The sequence below is a fragment of the Triturus cristatus genome, chromosome 4_2 (assembly GCF_964204655.1).
Source record: "Triturus cristatus chromosome 4_2, aTriCri1.1, whole genome shotgun sequence".
NCBI lineage: Eukaryota > Metazoa > Chordata > Amphibia > Caudata > Salamandridae > Triturus > Triturus cristatus.
In genome coordinates this window covers 310,768,626-310,788,903 of record NC_140586.1, presented here as the reverse complement: position 1 = coordinate 310,788,903, position 20,278 = coordinate 310,768,626, and positions in this window count along the sequence as shown.

Below are 20,278 nucleotides of genomic sequence, written 5' to 3'. Positions count from 1 at the left end.
AATACGTGAAGGCGTCTTTCCGTGTGATGAAATACTTATATGTGAGCACAAAAAATATGGCAAAGTGTCGGAATATACAGAGCAGCACAATTAATAACTGTACATATATATGATAATAGGACACTGGCCCCCCCAAAAGAAGAAACCCATGTCTCACTTTCAAACACTGGAATGCGAAAGCATATTTTCAAAAAGTGGTATCTGTGCAATAACAAGACATCAATTATCGCTATAGTCAAAAGGGCACAGAAATATAGCAGTAATAGAATGAGAAACAGCGTATGTGCGCTTATGGCGGTGGCAGACAAATTTGCGATTATGACGAGACTAAATTAATCAATATTCCAGAATGCAGATTAGTCATGGACCATGCAGGAGCAGAGAACACAATTCCTGACTGAAAAAGTTGACAAGAGCGCTATGACGACATTATGAGGAGACACACTCTAATGTATGTCAGTCAGTCTGCGCTAAAGAGAGCCATTTTCATGAAGCACCAGCTTAAACAATAGTCAAAAAGCGCAAAATTGTAGCTGCAGTGAAGATGAGGGGAAACAACTCTCAAAGGAACGAAAGGTTCCGTTTTTTTTCAAATTTCAGCTGAGCTTGAGGAACCAGAAATTCCAATTACAAGAGAGCCGTTGACCGTGTAAAGAATGGAATGCACAAATCCTGTGCGAAATGCGCGTCAAAGGTGCTACAACAGTAGTATGGGAGAAATTAGCCCTACCAGTAGCTGACGAACAGCGCGGCAAAAATCATGGTTCCTGTCAGAAACTCCTGAACTCTGAAGGAGGCGTTGCTGCAGGCATATTGAAGGAGGCGCGGCCAAAGTGAAACCAGGCAGGCGCCCGTTGTCAACATCGGGGGCGCGGCTTCATGAGGAGAGTGAGGCGGCCTGAAGGAACACGTCAGGCAGAGTGCGCCGGGCAACATCACCACAGAACATCGTAGAGGCGGTCAGCAACAGAGAGCCGTTGTCATGCCTCCGAAACCCGCCCAAATCCTGCCCCCCATCTTCCGGCTGCAGCAGGGCACGGAGAGGAGATTCCAAAGCCGGTGGAAGGTGAGAATATTCCGTTAAGGGCTCATCCCGCGGCGGAGCTCACCCGTCAGGCGGCCATCTTCCTGCGTGGCCAGACCACGCCTTGTGTAATTATTTTTAGGGTAGAGGGTGGAAAGTAATTTAGTTTAAATTAATTATCATTACTTGACCATTAATATTCATTTATTACTTGATTATTAATTTTGGTAATTGTTTATTTCTTATTTTGTTTGTGGATTTTGGGTATATAGGTGTAACGTTTGGTTAGTATATTAATTTTTATCTGTTTTAATGTTTTTTTAAATTAATAATATTTATTTCATTGATAATTAATTGTATTAATTATGGAGGTACACTTTTAAAATAAATGTAGATGTGTGTTGTAAATTGTGTGGTGTTATAGGGTAGGTAAAAAAATAATATATTTATGTAATAAATAATGTCCTTGATTAGAAATAATTTTTATTGCAAAATATTTATTTGTTTGTAATTTGTTTTAAAAATAATCTTTCTATGTAATGTTTTGTTTTTCTCAAAATTATATTATGTTTCAATGTTTTGTAATTTGTTATATTTTTATATAGGTTTTGTTTTTTGAATTTGTATTGTCTTTTATATTGTAGTTGATATTTTGTTTGTTTTTAAATTAAAATGTTCTTCAGTGGGAATAGTAATTTTTACTCGTCTGCTGTCCAACACTTTTCATACTGCTGCATTTGCAGGAGTGGGAATAGTAATTTATACCCCTCTGCTATCCGACACTTTCCCTACTGTTGCAGTCACTGGAGTGGGAATTGTAATTTATTCCCATCCGCTATCCAACACTTTCCCTACTGTTGCACTCGCTGGAGTGAGAATAGTAATTTTATCCCCTCTACTATCAACTCTTTCCCTACTGTTACACTAGCTGGAGTTGCAATAGTACGTTTTACTCCTCCGCTATGTAACATATTCCCTACTGGTTCACTCGTTGGAGTTGGAATAGTCATTTTTTCCCCTCCGCTATCCAACACTTTCCCTACTGTTGCACTTACTGGAGTGGGAATAGTAATTTTATCCCCTCCGCTAAACAAAACTTTCCCTACTGTTACATTAGCTGGACTGTTGCATTAGCTGGAGTGGGAATAGTAATTTTTACTCCTCCACTATCCAACACATTCCCTACTGTTGCACTCGTTGGAGTGGGAATAGTCATTTTTACCCCTTCGCTATCCAACACTTTCCCTACTGTTGCATTAGCTGGAGTGGGAATAGTACATTTTATCCCCTCCGCTAAATAAAACTTTCCCTACTGTTACATCAGCTGGAGTGGGAATAGTAGTTTTTACTCCTCCGCTATCCAACACATTCCCTACTGTTGCACTTGTTGGAGTGGGAATAGTAATTTTTACCCCTCCGCTATCCAACACTTTCTCTACTGTTGCACTTGCTGGAGTGGGAATAGCAATGTTTACCCCTCTACTATCCAACACTTTCGCTACTGTTGCACTTATTGGAGTGGGAATAGTAAATTATCCCCCTCCGCTATCCAACACTTTCCCTACTATTGAATTCACTGGAGTGGGAATAGTCTTTTTATCCCTTCGCTATCCAACACTTTCCCTACTGTTGCATTAGCTGGAGTGGGAATAGTACACTTTATCCCCTCCGCTAAACAAAACTTTCCCTACTGTTGCATTAGCTGGAGTGGGAATAGTAATTTTTACTCCTCCGCTATCCAACTCATTCCCTACTGTTGCACTCGTTGGAGTGGGAATAGTAATCTTTACCCCTCCGCTATCCAACACTTTCTCTACTGTTGCACTTGCTGGAGTGGGAATAGCAATTTTTACCCCTCTACTATCCAACACTTTCGCTACTGTTGCACTCATTGAAGTGAGAATAGTACATTATCCCCCTCCACTATCCAACACTTTCCCTACTATTGAATTCACTGGAGTGGGAATACTTATTTTTACCTCTCCGCTATCCAACACTTTCCCTACTGTTGCACTTGCTGGAGTTGGAATAGTAAATTTGTTATCCTTCGTTATCCAACACTTTTCCTACTGTTGCACTCACTGGAGTGGGAATAGTAATTTTTACCTGTCTGCTATCTAACACTTTCCCCACTGTTGCATTAGCTGGAGTGGGAATAGTAAAGTTTACCTCTCTGCTATCCAACACTTTCCCTACTGTTGCACTTGCTGGAGTTGGAATAGTACATTTTTAACCTTCACTATCCAACACTTTTCCTACTGTTGCACTCACTGGAGTGGGAATAGTAATTTTTACCTGTCCGCTATCTAACACTTTCCCCACTGTTGCATTAGCTAGAGTGGGAATAGTCAATTTTACCTGTCCTCTCTCCAACACTTTTCCTACTGTTGCACTTGCTGGAGTGGGAATATTAATTTTTACCCCTACTTTCTCCAACACTTTTATCTACTGTTGCTCACAATGTAGTGCAAAATGTAGGTTTAAAAAATATTAAATATTTTAATATTTTAATTTATAATATACTTTTTTTATTTATAAATTTTTATGTTATAGGTGTATGTATATATATATTTATTTATAATGTGTAATATATTTATAACATAAAAAAATTAATTAAGATTACTATTTAATTATTGTTTTTAGGTAAATATATATATATATATAACATTTTGGGGCAAAAAATATTCCCATACGACTCGTATCCGTATATTTTTACGTACAAATTGTACAAGTCCCCTACAACCGGTGAAGTACGATTCGTACGTGAAAAATACATACGAATCGCTTCGGGAAAAGGTGTACGAGAGGGAGCCGGACAGTTTTACGTACAAATCGTAAAACAGAAGTCCGAGCGCGCAAGTACGATCCGTACCGCCCTTCCGAATACACAAGCGCATGGAAAATGCCCCGTACGGAGCAAACGCAGTACCACTCGTACCCGGGTAAACTTGTGCCCGGGATACAAGTCGTACACCAACCCTCCCCCGCATATGTCAGCACCGTACCCCCGTATGTCAGCACCGTACCCCCCATGTAAGGAAGGTGTACCCCTGCCCCATATGTGTACGCGCCGTACCCCAGCGCCGCACCCCAGCCCCGTACATGTACGCACTGTACCCCAGCACCGTACCCCAACACCGTACCCCAGCCCCGTACATGTACGCACCATACCCCAACACCGTACCCCAGCCCCGTACTTGTACGCACAGTACCCCAGCACCGTACCCCAGCCCCGTACATGTACGCACCGTACCCCAGCACCGTACCCCACCACCGTCCCCCAGCATCGCGTATGTACAAACCGTACAACAACAATGCATATGTGAGCACTGTATAACAACATCGCGTATGTACGCACCTTACAGAACGACTCGTACAGAACCAGGACACTGTAAAACAGCACAAGGAGGGTCAATTCGACTCGCACAACACCACAAAACACGTCTACAGTAGAAAATACATCTAAATGACTGACCTGGCACATCAAAACAGGCAAACAGAGGCCCAAACTCACAACCACCTCTTATAACACACCCACCTAAATTTCAAACCCAGCCACACCCACAAATGGACCAATAAAAAGGGCCCACACACACAAACCATGAGCCTTTGCAACAGACCCACTGCTGACAGACACCACACACAAACAACTGTACCCATACACCTTAATTTACACACCTTCACACAACCTCCTTCACACAGACCCCCTCTTCACATTCAGACCCACACCGCCACATTCACACCCACACACCCACAACCATCCACACCCACACCCCACATCATGCCCACAGACAAGAATCCAAAGTTCACAAGGGAGGAGCTGGACATCCTTGTCAACAAAGCCATCAGAGTCGAGCCACAGCTGTTTGGAACATTGGTCAGACAGACCAGCATAGCAGAAAAAAGATTGTCAATAGGGTGAATGCTGTTGCGCCCATCAGAAGGACCAGGCATGAATGCCAAGCCAGGTGGTACGATCTGCGGAGGGCAGTCAAGCACAAAATGAACGAGGACTACGCCCAGAGCAATATCACTGGAGGTGGGCTGCCCCGCAGACCGGTACATTACCATCCCTGGGAGCGGAAGGTGATGGCCCTGCTTCCGCTGGTGGGAGTACATGGAGTCGAAGGAGTGGCGGAGCCTGGTGAGTACACAAACAACTTACGTAACATGGGGGTAATGGCATCCACACCCCAACTACACCAAATGCACGCAACTCCCCCCAAGCCCTCACCGGACACAACCACACTCAAAAACAATGCTCATGCCACTAACATGTCCATGCCCCATTCACAAAGCAAGGCCATGCCATGTCCCAGGCTACACAAACCACAAACCCAAGACTGGATGTCCGGGATGCTGGGAGGGTGGGGCTCACAAAACACATTGTTCAACTCAGAAGCAGACACCATTGCCCTCAGCCCATATGGCCCAGGTACATACCCATGCACCATGCTCAATGCACAGGGACTGACAAAGTACTGACAAGGTAGCTGACACTTGGCCCTGCTGTAGGCAGCGCAAGGCCCTCCTGTGACCACTGTACACTCAAACACCAACACCACAAGCTCAGATATCTAGCACAGGAACTCACACTCACTGTCATGCCAGCATGCTCCATGAGGGGACAGACACATCACCTGGGAGACCTAATGCCAAATCACACTACACCCAACAGCAGGCCCTGTAACACACACCCCTTACACAAGCACACACCCCGGGGCAGGCAACGGATTTACCCACTCTCACAATGGACATGTGACACAACAAGATCAATCCATATCCAAATAAGCATCCAAGCCAAAAATCTACATGTCAAACACTCAGGAGAACATATCAATCTGTCCCCCGCAACATACCCATCCACAAGTGAACATTGAGAGGAATGCTAGGCACATCCAACTACCTGGAGGAACTGTGCCAACTTGAATATGTATGAACCATGGATGTCGCATGAAACAGCATTAACATTGTCTCTCTCTCACACACAGGGCCACATCATGGATCACCCCCCAACAATGGGGGGGGAACAATCACAGTCCCAGGCTCAGCAGGAAGCTGATCCCACCGGCAGCGACGACTCTCAACACTCCGTGGATGACCCCAACCAACCTGGACCCTCTGGTGCCCAAGCCCCTGCAGCACCTGCTTCAGGTACATCTGTGACAACCACCACCCCCATTCCTGCCACATCCCAGAAGACACCCAGGAGCCCTGCCCGCACAGAACAACAGAGCCAGTCTGACCAGGAGGGACAATGTTCTCCGGGCACCCAGGAGGAGGCAGACAACCCCGCAAATGCCATCCCTCTGGGGTCCCGTAGACCCGATGTGCCCACAACGGCAGGCCAGGCTCGTGTGGGCAGGGGTGGTGGGAGTGGAGGCAGGCAGAGGCGCGAACCTGTCCAGCCAGCTGAGGGAACCGGTATGTCACACATACGCCACATCCTGGACACATACCGGCATGACACCAGGGGCATCAGCCAGGTAGTAGAGACCCTCAATGAGATTAAGAACCAGCAGGTCCCCTGGCCTGGCACCTGGCCCTCATGCACAACAGCAGCACCTCATCCAATGACATTCTCTGCCACATTGACTTGCTGGTCACAGTCTGACCAATGATGACCAACACTGTGGTCTGGACTCTGATAACTTCAAATGCCAAGGATCCCATCTCCCCCTGTGAACTTTGGATTCTATGCACACTGTTTAGCACCTATTTGTCCACACTAAACACGCCCCCCACCGAGAATAAATCTTAATTTCTTTAATTATATGTTGCAGTCATTTTGCATGAGTACACAACCTACGTGTGGGGAAATGTCAAACTATGCCTGAGTGTTGAAGTAACTCCAGCCATCCATACCCTGGGATCTGAGTCTGGTACAGGACACACATGGGTCACAATGTATCATCCAATACAGACATGGAGCACAATACTCACCCGTGATGGCCTCAAGCTGCTGAGGGGGGCTTGCAATACTGTGCGGACAGACCAATTTTGAAGAGTATCATTAGGGCGTAGAGGTCATGGCTCATGTGGATGTTCCCGGGGAGGGAGTACCAGGTATGTTTTGCCAGGTGGGAGAACTATGTCCTGCATGCTGGAGTACGGTGGATGTGAAGAATGGTGGCCAGGGCAAGGTTGGATGCACGGAGTTGCCCCAACGGGGTCTCGGATGACAGACGTCCAAGGTTGGTTTGAGGTCTGGGGTTGTGGACTGCCTCCTGAGTGTGGGTGAGGAGTCTGAATGTCATCCTGCAGCAGACAGTGATCCATTGCGGCTATCTCTGGTGGACGGTGATGTGGCTGGGGCGCGGGATGTTGAAGCTGAGGTGTGCAGATGCACCCTGGATGTGGACAAGTTTCCCGTGAGTTTGGATGTACTTGTTCCGTAGAGGGCGGGGCAGTAGTTGACACAGTTGTTGTCGTGGACCTGGGGGATGGTCTGTCTTTCCTTGGAGTGGATCTATCTGTGGATCATGTGCATCATGCAGAGGATGTTGCAGCATGAGGTACAGATGCTGGTGATTTGCATGGCAAATGTGAGCGACGAATCCATGATGCACACTGGGTGCTTGTGCAGGGCCCTGGCGGGTGGGACACAAGGAGTTGACCCAGCTGTAAGGGGACAATCCTCAGATGATTACCTCAGTCCTGTACAAGTCCAGCTTCAGGTGGCTGATGTTCAGCCATTCATCAATGGACCTCATGCCTTCTTGAATGTTGGAACTGGCAATGGCTGCGTCTTTGGTGAGGGTGAGGAGCACCTGGCTGTCAATGGCATACGAGCTGATGATGAGGTTCTGTGTGCATGTGATGGTGGAGAGGGTGGTCCTGGACACATTGAAGATTGACGCGCTGAGAGATGATCCCTGGGCCATGTGCCAAATGACGCTACTATACTACATGCTGAAGGCTTGAGTCCCACTCCCATGGCCTTGCTGGTGTACGGAGCCGGTGGGGAGTAGGAGGGACATGACCTGGTTGATGTGACAGGGCCTGGAAGGTGGATCAGCGCTGTGTAGGCAGTTGGAGTTGCACACTCAGCATGCAAAGGTGTCGTGTGTGCGCTTAGGGTATGCCTGAGAGCAGGCAGTTGATTTTCGGATGGACATTGCTTGGAGGGTGGCTGCAACATCAGACTGTAGTGTGATGTGGGTCATGCAAGGACATGAGGGCCCTGCAATGTGCACGTTGCATGCGCTGACGGTCCTGCCTTTGGCACCGCGTGGCCGCAACAGTGGCACAGACAAGCTGATGACAGCCAAATGAATGGGTGGAGGGAGGAAGGGAGGAGCATCTTTGAGGCGTGTGTGTTGCCGAATCCGGCAACTTTGTGGGCCCTTACTACAGGGGCCGCAGCAGCAGGCGGCATGTCTTGGAAACTATGCCAAAAGTAGCACACAAAGACAAGGATGTCAGAAAGGACAACTGCAACAGGCGTATGTAAAGGAAGGAGTGTCCGGTTACCCATGGCACACCCAGAGAAAATGGATGCACAATCACCAAAGATGACTGACACAGAATCAGGAAACTGAAGGCTGAGCTGCGCACAGGAGACACACCCTCAGCAGGTGTTGACGGCCCGTTGTGGGGACCAACATGCCCAAATACATACACAACCATGGACTTCATGCACAATAGAGATACTAATCCATGAAGAAATGCATGCATGTTGCTAAACTACACATAGACTCATATGCACAATCTTTGACAACTATGCCAGAGATGCCGCATGCAAAGTGGCAAGAGACCTGCATTGACAGAGATGAGGCACCTTGGAGGGTGAGGAACACCTTTATTACTCAGGCTCACACTAAGGGAAATGCATCAATATGAACAGACTCACAGGTCATTTGGCTGAACATGTGGGACCTACACTGGACACCCCCTTCACAACACAGATGTTGTAAATCCTATTGAACTGGCACACAAGTGAAGGGGGTGAGCCAAACACCCCCTGCTGCACACGGAGAGGCTGCAATTCCCCATTGAGCCTCTTATGGGGATGTCCCACACTATGTCCACCCGTAGCATCCAGTATGTTTGTGAGGGAAGTTTTACACACATTGATGCCGTCATCAGAATCCACAAACCATTACAAATGACTGTCACGAAGGGTGACTATCAATTCATGGGAGTCATGCTACATGTCATGTGCCCCATGGTGAGTCGACATGTATGCATAGTAACACAACATGCACAGGAGCAGTCCCCACACATTCCAAACACGTACCACCCCCAAAATGCCTTGCTGCAATCCTTACCCAAAAAGACTTTTCACCATGTCCGTGCATGGAACGCTGATTCAGCACACGTTGCAATACTCATGAGGAATAGCAGGAGGCCAACGATGACACGAGCAGACAACATGCGCAAGAACCTGGGGATGACAGACACACAAGAAGTCAGCAAAATTATTGTTATCCGCATACATGGTCATTTACTCTACAGGAATAATGTTGTCACCATGCTAATTTAAAATTTAGTGTCTCAGCTAAAATGTGTGGAATTACATCATCACTCGAGTGACACATCAGAACACACCTCTAAGTCACTTAGCATACAGTCAGCTGGACACACACATTGCAACACATGCCACACAAGGCTCCAAGCATGCACACTCAGACCCAGTGACTCACCATTATGAGTAGAAGTTGCGTATGAGCTGACTCCGGATGTCCTCCTCCTCATCCTCATCCTCATCCTCACTTGCCTCGTGACCAAGCCCTTCATCCTCCACGGGTGGATGTTCCTGCTCATCCGGATCCAGGATGAGTGGCACTGCCTTCTCCACTGCCATGTTGTGCAGCATGCAGCACACGAGGAAGATTTTGCAGACCTTCGCCGGTGCATATGGGAGGGACCCACCTGTCTTGTGAAGGCATCGGAATCGGCTCTTCAGGAGGCCAAACGTCCTCTCAATCACTCGCCTGGTCTGCCCGTGTGCATTGTAGTCACGGTGATCTGCAGCTGATCTTGGGTTGCGGAGAGGCGTCATCAGCCATGGCATGTTGGGATAGCCAGAGTCCCCTACATGGAAACATCATGTAAAGAAGTGGGTCAGGAGATGCCGTAAGATACAAAGATACCGCTAAACACAGGACAAACAGAGTATACCCACCAACAAGACATGCTCGTTCGTTGTGCAGCCGCAGCATCATTTGTGGCACCCTGCTATGCCTCATAATGTAGGCATCGTGTGCTGACCCTGGAAAACGTGCACAGACATGGGAAATCAGCATGTTAGCAAGACACACCACAAGGGCATTAATAGAGTGGTAATGTTTATGGTTGCGATAGGCTACCTCCTGTTCCTGTGGTGGTACCAAAGCCACATGTGTCCCATCAATGGACCCAATTACATGGGGCATCTCTCCCAGGGCATAGAAATCACCCTTGACACCTGTCAACTGCTCAGGAGTGGGAAAATGGATGAATTCATCCAGGTGCTCCAACATGGCTTCTAAAACATCATGCAGGACACGACTGAACATCGTCTGTGACATGCCACCAACATCAGCTGCCATCACCTTCATCTTGGGGGTCAGCGCAGTAGGATACCTGTGTCACGGTTGGAGGTGTGGTTCCAGCTTGGCGGTCAAGTCCTCAATCAACTGTTGAGAGAATCTGTAACGTCTTATGCAGTCACGTTGCCTCATGGCACCCATGTCTGGTATTGGTCGGGGGACAGGCGGTGCCCTGCAGAAAATTGGAATGCATAACGAGTGAGAGCATAACGACATCAATGTCAATGAACTGAGCACATGCTCAACTGCTAATACACATTTGCTAAATACAGAGTCTGGTCTGTGCAATACATCCAGGACACGTATGCCAGCCAGGTGATACTTCTACGAAAAGCCAGCTACACCTGTTGATTGTCAAGTCTACATGACATGCCCTGAAACGAGCTGTGGGCCAGTGTAAGTGAACAGCCAGAGACATCACAGGAGTGACATACATCCACATATCTGCATTTGAAGGATGTCATCTCATACAGACAGCTGACGGCAAGCTAGACGCACAGGTCACATGGAATGTCAAATGTACAGATCACACACATTGCGATGAAGGGGTACACGTGAAAACAGAAAAAACAGACATTGAGACGACACAGATATGTCCTCATGTCAAAATATCATGTTCGATGCATACAGACACACGTTACGTGGGAATCCACATGTGGCATGGTGTGCGTAGATGTGTGCCATGCCCATCTACACACAGACACATGTTGGATGCAGCAACAGCAGATGAAGTTGACGGAACACCAACAGCAAGCTCATGGGAACACATGACACACACATGACATAGTCATATCGGGGCACGCTGGTCGTTAAATGTCAGTTGTTAGTGTCCCTGTCCCTGGCATCAGGGGACAGTTGCGGGTGTTGGTGACTGTGCCATACCAGTGATGCTGTGCTTGACACGTTTGTACTACATGCACACATGTGTAAAGTGTGAAGGGGAAGTGTGCCACATAGTGCCCCATCACACATGACATGTGTACACAGGTCATCACACATCTATTGTGCTAAAACATGAGGAGACATGTGCAATATCACTGTCTGACACACCTAGGCCCTGCACATGAAGGACTGCAATGACAATGACTTGATGTACAGCCTTGTGGGAGTCTGAGACCTCCATTGATTTCGTGTGCGCCTCCTATCACCAGTGTAAGCGTGTGAAATGCACCGTACACACGCTCTGAGGGCGTGTGTATGGTCCGTATCACTATAGTTGTGTTGCCGTAGGAGTACGCGTGTGTGTACGGACCGTACACACGTGTGTACAGTCCGTACACACACGCGTACTCCTACAGCAACACAACTATAGTGATACGGACCGTACACACGCCCTCAGAGCGTGTGTATGGTCCTTATCACTATAGTAGTGGTGCCGTAGGAGTACGCGTGTGTGTACGGACCGTACACACGTGTGTACGGTCCGTACACACACGTGTACTCCTACGGCAACACAACTATAGTGATACGGACCGTACACATGCCCTAAGAGCGTGTGTATGGTCCTTATCACTATAGTAGTGGTGCCATAGGAGTACGCGTGTGTGTACGGACAGAACGCATGTGTGTACGGACTGTACACACGTGTGTACGGTCCGTACACACACGCGTACTCCTACGGCAACACAACTATAGTGACACGGACCGTACACACGCCCTCAGAGCGTGTGTATGGTCCTTATCACTATAGTCGTTGTGCCGAAGGAGCACGCATGTGGGTACAGACCGTACATACGTACGTGTACCACCTTAGTACACGTACGTGTACTACCAGTGCGTACACGTACGTGTCAAACGCACTGTGCAACTGGTGCCGTAGGGGTACGTGTGAAACGCACCGTACCTGTGTGGGGATTTTGAAATTACATAGGGGACACATAAGGGACAAGTATTAGGCCCTAAATGCATGCTGGTTGTCATGGATACCGAGTTTTCAGTTCAAATTTTTCCATCAGGTGTCCTGGAAAAGTCAGTTGGCCACAAAATACAATGTTGCAAAGTGGTTGTTGACTTGACATGATGCTCAAAATTTGAACGATGCAAATGCTGTCACTGGTGTATGTTTGAAGGGATTGGAGGAAACGTAGGATGCAAATGAGTCTGACCAATCACTCTGTACTCCTGTAAATGAAAGACCCCAGCAAGGCAGATATAAGTCAGCCAGAACCCATGAGAGGGCACTTGGCTGCACAACCTTCCTGTCGACAACACTGCTGCTGTCTGTGCTTCCTCTGGCACCATGTCAAGGTCTGTGGAGAGGGCCCAGCCATTCACCCAGGAGGAGAATGAGGCATTGCTGGATATCATCCTCCCACAGTACCCCAGCCTGTATGGGAGACTAGGGGAGCAGGTGAGTGCTGACCCCACTACCTTTGACTGTGCACCTTTTTTGAGACTGTCACTTCTGGCATTGTGTCCAGGTGTGATAGACATGCAATGTTGTTTAGAGTGGGTTCCGGGGGGGGAATGGCTTATGTCTTTCATGCAGAGCATGATGTAGTTCATGTGTGCACTCCTCACTTGCATTGTGCTTACTGTGACATTCACTGCATAGTGCATGACACATTCAGCCTGGCTAATCCTTTGTGGCATTTTTGGTCTATAGTCCTGAGGTGATTCAGTGGTCCCCCCGGTGTGACAGGTGACTGTACCCACAGATGTGTGTGAGTTGAGTGGAGCTGTGGTGAGAGTGTCCAAGTGATGTGTACGCACCCTGGACATTGATGTGTGTGAATTTTACTTGTCATGTGGGTGAGTGTCTATGTGCAGTGTTGCACCACAGCTGCACGGAGGAGGCAACAGCTCTTCCCATCTGATGTGAGAAGTAAGCCGTGCTGTGTGTCTGACTTGCTGAGCTAGCCCGACACCTGTGACACCCCACAGGCAAGTGGCACATGTGCAGAGTGAGGTTTGTATCCGCTGTTGCCAATGGCAGGTGATTAATCTGTGCCTGTGTGTGTCTGTACTCTGCTGAGGTTGTGTCAGTGGCCTGGGGCATGTAACTGCTTTGAGGTGCTGTCCATCAGCCTGGTGTTGCTTGTGATGCACAGTGTGTGCCATGATCAGGGAGTGTCACGCACCCCTCATGCCACCTGTGTACTTTCAATGCCATGTAGTGCATTGGGGCTTCCACAGAGGCCAATGTCCATATGGCAAAGATGCTATTCCTCTGCAGCATCCTATGCCCTGTTCAACATATCAAAGATGTTCAAATGTGTGTCTCTGTGACATGGAGCAGGTGCAGTGATGTTGTCTCACTTTGTCATCCTCACAGGTAACTGCCTACGAGAAGGGGAAGATCTGGAAGCGGGCCGTCAGGGCCGTGATATCGGCGGATGGTCGCAGTCGGCGCCTAGCCCAAGTAAGAAAACGCTGGCAGGACATCCGGTGCTGGACCCGGAGGATCGCCCGGGTCTAGCTGGGACTCTCACCTCTATGCCCCCACGGCGGGCGCCGACGCCTGACCCACCAGATGAGGCGTGTCCTGGCGGTGGTCTTCCCTGACATGGATAGGCAGTTACAGGAGAGACAGCAGCACGGAGGGGGTAGGTACATGTGTGTTTGTTGTGTGCCCCCAGCTTTTGGAAGTGCTCTGTCACCTGGATACACTGCCAGGGTTTATATGTGCAGTGCATATCCTGTTCCCCAAAGTCAACCGGTGCTCTTATCCCTCCCTTCCCCTCCTTGACATGTGTTCCCTGGTCTGTGTGTAATCACTATTGCACATGGTCATCTAGGCCGCCAGGTAATCCAAGTGCACATTGCTTTCTGCATCATGGGGGGGTGGTCTGTGACATGTGTTGTTACCTTGCCTGTGCCCTGTCCTGTTCAGTCATTTGGGGGTCCATATTTGTTGGCACTGATGCTGAGTCTCAACATAGGAGTGTGAGGTTTCAAACTAACACACTTGCAGCATGCATGACCGATGTTGTGGCCTCAGACATGATGTGCATGAGAGGGAGATATGCATAGTGCCAGGACGGTTGCTCATGTTACAGTCAGATCATTCCAGGACCATGGAGCAGTGTACCCACTACAGTCCCCTGAGACACCCTTGCCTCGGAATCATGTGTGTCATCCAACACTGTGCACATTCTCTGTGTGTTCATCATAGGTTGGCCTCTGTGGCATTGTTCCCTGGCCTCATTTGTATTTATCTAAAGTGTGCTACATGTGTCCACTGGACAGGGAGACCCCGTTTGGCTTGTGCATACTCACACTGGGCAGTGCCTGTGTGTCTATTCACAACTATTTGTTGATGGTTGTTTGTCACAAATATGTGTTGGCAGCCTCACGAGGTGATGTGGAGTACATTTTGGAATTCTTGCTGCCCATTTTGGTAAACCCTGATTAAGAGGTGTCACTTCTTGATCTGTCTCAATCACATTGTCTCAGGTATGGGGGGTTTGTGCGTGCGAGGCCTACATGGCCAAAGCTTATGTCTCCTTGCCAGGTCTGACCTGTGTGTGATAATTGACTGGACAGCGACTCAACATGCAGTGACCCAGTCATGCTGTGCAGGGTTTAATGTTTGTGGTTTGCAGCATGTTTCAATAGTTTAAATACACGATTCCTGCTCATATATTTTTGGCACCAGTGTGTGGTCCAGATGCTACGTAGTTTTGTCTTTGTGTGCTGACATCTTTGTGGACATTCAGGCTTGCCATGAGGGTGTCTCCTCAGTGCAGGTATGCCTTTTTCCAATACAATTGCAGGCACATTAGCTTATGCATTGGCCTGTGTTTGGACATGTGTGCCACTCCACATGACAGGCAGTGGGTCAGATGAGTTGGCAACTGTGTCATCATGGTACGGATGGCCATGTGACAAGTGGCATAATTCAAGTTGTTAGTCAAAAAGTCTTGTACCTTGGCACTCACTACACTTGTCATCATGTCATCATGTTTTCAATGCTTGATTTTGATGTTTTGTTGTGCAGGAAAATAATGTGCCTGCATGACAGATGTCTCCCAAGGAAGTGCACAAGAAACCACCTTTACACTTTCAGGGAACACGCTGGCACATTTTAAAGAAAGGCACAGTTCTAATAAGACTGTTTTTCAGATTATACATATCCATGTTCCCACAATGTGGTGGAATTTGGGTAAGTCCTTGGTTGTTGGTGATACCAACTGACGAGTGTCAAGTCATCCAGACCGCCGTGGTCCCATGTATATGTACTCTCTGCAACACCATTTCTTTCTAACAGTGGCTTCTTTAAATAAGGCTGGCAGCCTATACAATGACTGTGTAAATGTAGTTTTGTGTGCACCTCCTTGTGAGACTTCTTTTATACAGGCACATGTGTGTTCTGTTCAGAAAGTGGCACATTCACACATTCTAAACATGTCGATTGTGTAAAGTGGTGTGATTCCCAAGGGATCAAAATGTATTTCGTTTGGGTTTCCAAAGTACTTACAGGTCTCTGGGTGTAGGGACACCTTTAGCATTGAGGTCTGTTATTTAGCCTTGGGTGCACCAATACTGTTTCTTTCCCAGTAAACAAGAGGTGGCATGACTTCATAGTATTGCTGTGCTCAACTGTTCCCAGACACTGGCTTCTCAGTATATTGCTCATTCAAGTTTTTGGCTGGTGTGTCCTATTTTTCCTTGTTTCCAAGTGGCATGGTGGGTCAACCAACTGGGGAGTACAGGGCTTACATATGTGCGGAGTAATCTATTTGTTAATCATGATGCATTGCCTGATATGCACTGTGACCTATTTTGTTTGGACTCATGTGTTAGATGTATACAGGTGACTGATTATTTTCTGTATCTTCACCTTGCACACAGCATCATCGGAGGAAACCGAGGGAGACACCTGCACGGACCTGGAGGAGGGATCCAGCACCGGTGCCACCAGTGCTGGCGAGTCTGCAGGAGCAAGTGGCACGGAGGGCGAGGGGAGTCAGTCAGAGGACCTGTCTGGTGGTGAGACCAACTACGACGCTGACGGGTCCAAGGCTGACCTCATCGAGGGGGCGGAGGCTGCTACAACACATGGCAACAGCCCAACATCTGTCCCCGCCTCCTCTATTCCCATCACCGCCCTCCCAGTTGCTCAGGTCCCTTCTGTCCGTGCAGGGCACCACCAGGTCTCCTTCGTGCCAGGCCCCGCACCCCCTGCCCCTGTCACCCCTGTTGCCCTCACTGCAGAGTCTGTGGACATTCAGCGGCAGTTGCAGGTTGGGCAGACATCGATGCTGAATGTCCTCCATGGCCACACCAGACTGCTGACACAGATGGTGTCGTTCATGGAGGGCATGTCAGCAACGATGTCTGACCAACGGATGTTGCTGCGGTCCATGGACTCTTCACTGACGGCAGCAGTGAGTCTCCTGCAGCGCTTCGTCCCCCCCTACCCCAGCCCCATCCACACTTCCCACTCCCATACCTGTCCCATGCACACCCAGACATTCCCAAGCACTCACCCCACCAGACACAGGCAGCACACCACCACGTAAGGGCAAGCACACACCTCCTGGCACGCACACTCAGGGGGATAAAGGCACACCCACTGGGTCTGGGGCACACAGACATACACGCAGCCACAGTCTGAGTCCGCATGCCTCATGACCCAGTCCCTCCAAAAGCACTCCCCTTGGCTCCCCTGCCACACAGTCAGACAAGGAAAGCTACATGTCTGCTGGGCCTCAGCCCCACTGTGTCACCACCCTGCAAGTGGGCGAGGGACTCCACAGGCAGGGGAGTTGAGTCCGCCCCCATGTCCACCCCCTCCCCCAGAAGCGCTGCACCCCATCCCTCGGACCCCCCCTCCTTTGTGCCTGTGGCTTGTTCCAGTGCAGGGGATACTCTGGACGACCTGGCAGCAGTGTGCAGCGCCGAGCTCACCTCCACCTTTGGTGCTGCCCCACCCCCTGTGGTGGAGGCGTCCAGCCCTGCACCCACCACACCTACCCTTACACCTCCAGTCCCTGCGGTGCCTGGTCCTTCCCCACATGATGCCCCCCCCCCCGGTCGACGAACCTGAGGGTTCCACTGTGCAGGCAAGCTAGGGGAGACGCGTGCCCATGTGTCCCCCCAAGGACTTCTATTCTGGACTGGCCATTGGCCTTTGTATATAGTGTTCTTACCAAAATTTAGTTTTAATGCCGAATAAAGCATTTTATTTTTACTTAGAACACTATTGCATTTCAGGTATTGATGTTGGTGCTGATGCTCCAGGAGTTGGGGTTGTGGTAATGTGTTATGTTTCTGAGAAATGTTCTAGTCTCATGGTCATGGGGTGGACCATGGTATCTGCGTGCCATCACAAGGTCTCTGCAAAGAATCTTTGGACGTGTGTGTTATTTGTGTTTTGAGACATTGTACCAAGGAGTGTTCCTTCCTCTGTGGCACCTGACATCTTCCCTGCAGAGAGTTGCACAATTGTTGTGCTGACCTGTGTCTACATTTCCTTTGTTGGTGACGGATCCCTTCAACTATGGCCTTGCCTGCTCAGTAATGTCTCCGGCTGCATCGTCTGTGCTATCCTTGCTAGTCAATGTACTTATGTATTGAGTATGTTGAAATGCCTTCATGGCGAAATTCTCCCTTTTCAGCACTATGCATGTGTGTAATCCCAGCCTAGCACACGTATGGTACTTGTTCTGCAGGGTATTTGGGCACCTGACTCACAATTGTGGGCATTGTATCTGTGGGAACTCCACCCTATTCCTTCCATGAGAGACAACATCTTGGTGGCTGTCCCAGCACCTGAACATTCCTATCAGTCCTGGGATGTGCGGGACAATGTGTGTTCCCTTTGGCTCTCTTAGTTTAGTAGGCATTGAAATGACTATACTGTCTTGTGGCATGATCTCAGTGTGTGTATTGTGCTGCATCCGCCAGGGGTGGGTATGCATGTGTCATTTGTCCTCACACACACATGTGGTGTGTCATGCAGTGGGGGAAAGACATCCATCCTCATGGGAGTGGGACACTGCTGTCAGTGATGTGTTGGTATGGCACTATCAACATAGTCGAAAATTAGTGATGCGTACATACACCCATGGAGTTGTGGTCATCTGATAATGATGTACACATCCCCATGTCTCTGTCCACTGCTGGTATTCCTCTGCACCCACCCCTCACATGTCTCTGTCCACTGCTGGGAGTGATAGGCACCCACCCCCATGTCTCTGTCCACTGCTGGGAGTGATAGGCACCCACCCCCATGTCTCTGTCCACTGCTGGTATTCCTCTGCACCCACCCCTCACATGTCTCTGTCCACTGCTGGGAGTGATAGGCACCCACCCCCATGTCTCTGGCCACTGCTGGTATTCCTCTGCACCCACCCCTCACATGTCTCTGTCCACTGCTGGGAGTGATAGGCACCCACCCCCATGTCTCTGTCCACTGCTGGGAGTGATAGACACCCACCCTCATGTCTCTGTCCACTGCTCGGAGTGATAGGTACCCACCCCCATGTCTCTGGCCACTGCTGGGAGTGATAGGCACCCACCCCCATGTCTCTGGCCACTGCTGGTATTCCTCTGCACCCACCCCTCACATGTCTCTGTCCACTGCTGGGAGTGATAGGCACCCACCCCCATGTCTCTGTCCACTGCTGGGAGTGATAGACACCCACCCCCATGTCTCTGTCCACTGCTGGGAGTGATAGGCACCCACCCCCATGTCTCTGTCCACTGCTGGGAGTGATAGGCACCCACCCCCATGTCTCTGGCCACTGCTGGTATTCCTCTGCACCCACCCCTCACATGTCTCTGTCCACTGCTGGGAGTGATAGGCACCCACCCCCATGTCTCTGTCCACTGCTGGGAGTGATAGACACCCACCCCCATGTCTCTGTCCACTGCTCGGAGTGATAGGTACCCACCCCCATGTCTCTGGCCACTGCTGGGAGTGATAGGTACCCACCCCCATGTCTCTGGCCACTGCTGGTATTCCTCTGCACCCACCCCTCACATGTCTCTGTCCACTGCTGGGAGTGATAGGCACCCACCCCCATGTCTCTGTCCACTGCTGGGAGTGATAGACACCCACCCCCATGTCTCTGTCCACTGCTGGGAGTGATAGGCACCCACCCCCATGTCTCTGTCCACTGCTGGGAGTGATAGGCACCCACCCCCATGTCTCTGTCCACTGCTGGTATTCCTCTGCACCCACCCCTCACATGTCTCTGTCCACTGCTGGGAGTGATAGGCACCCACCCCCATGTTTCTGGCCACTGCTGGTATTCCTCTGCACCCACCCCTCACATGTCTCTGTCCACTGCTGGGAGTGATAGGCACCCACCCCCATGTCTCTGTCCACTGCTGGGAGTGATAGACACCCACCCCCATGTCTCTGTCCACTGCTCGGAGTGATAGGTACCCACCCCCATGTCTCTGGCCACTGCTGGGAGTGATAGGCACCCACCCCCATGTCTCTGGCCACTGCTGGTATTCCTCTGCACCCACCCCTTACATGTCTCTGTCCACTGCTGGGAGTGATAGGCACCCACCCCCATGTCTCTGTCCACTGCTGGGAGTGATAGACACCCACCCCCATGTCTCTGTCCACTGCTGGGAGTGATAGGCACCCACCCCCATGTCTCTGTCCACTGCTGGGAGTGATAGGCACCCACCCCCATGTCTCTGGCCACTGCTGGTATTCCTCTGCACCCACCCCTCACATGTCTCTGTCCACTGCTGGGAGTGATAGGCACCCACCCCCATGTCTCTGTCCACTGCTGGGAGTGATAGACACCCACCCCCA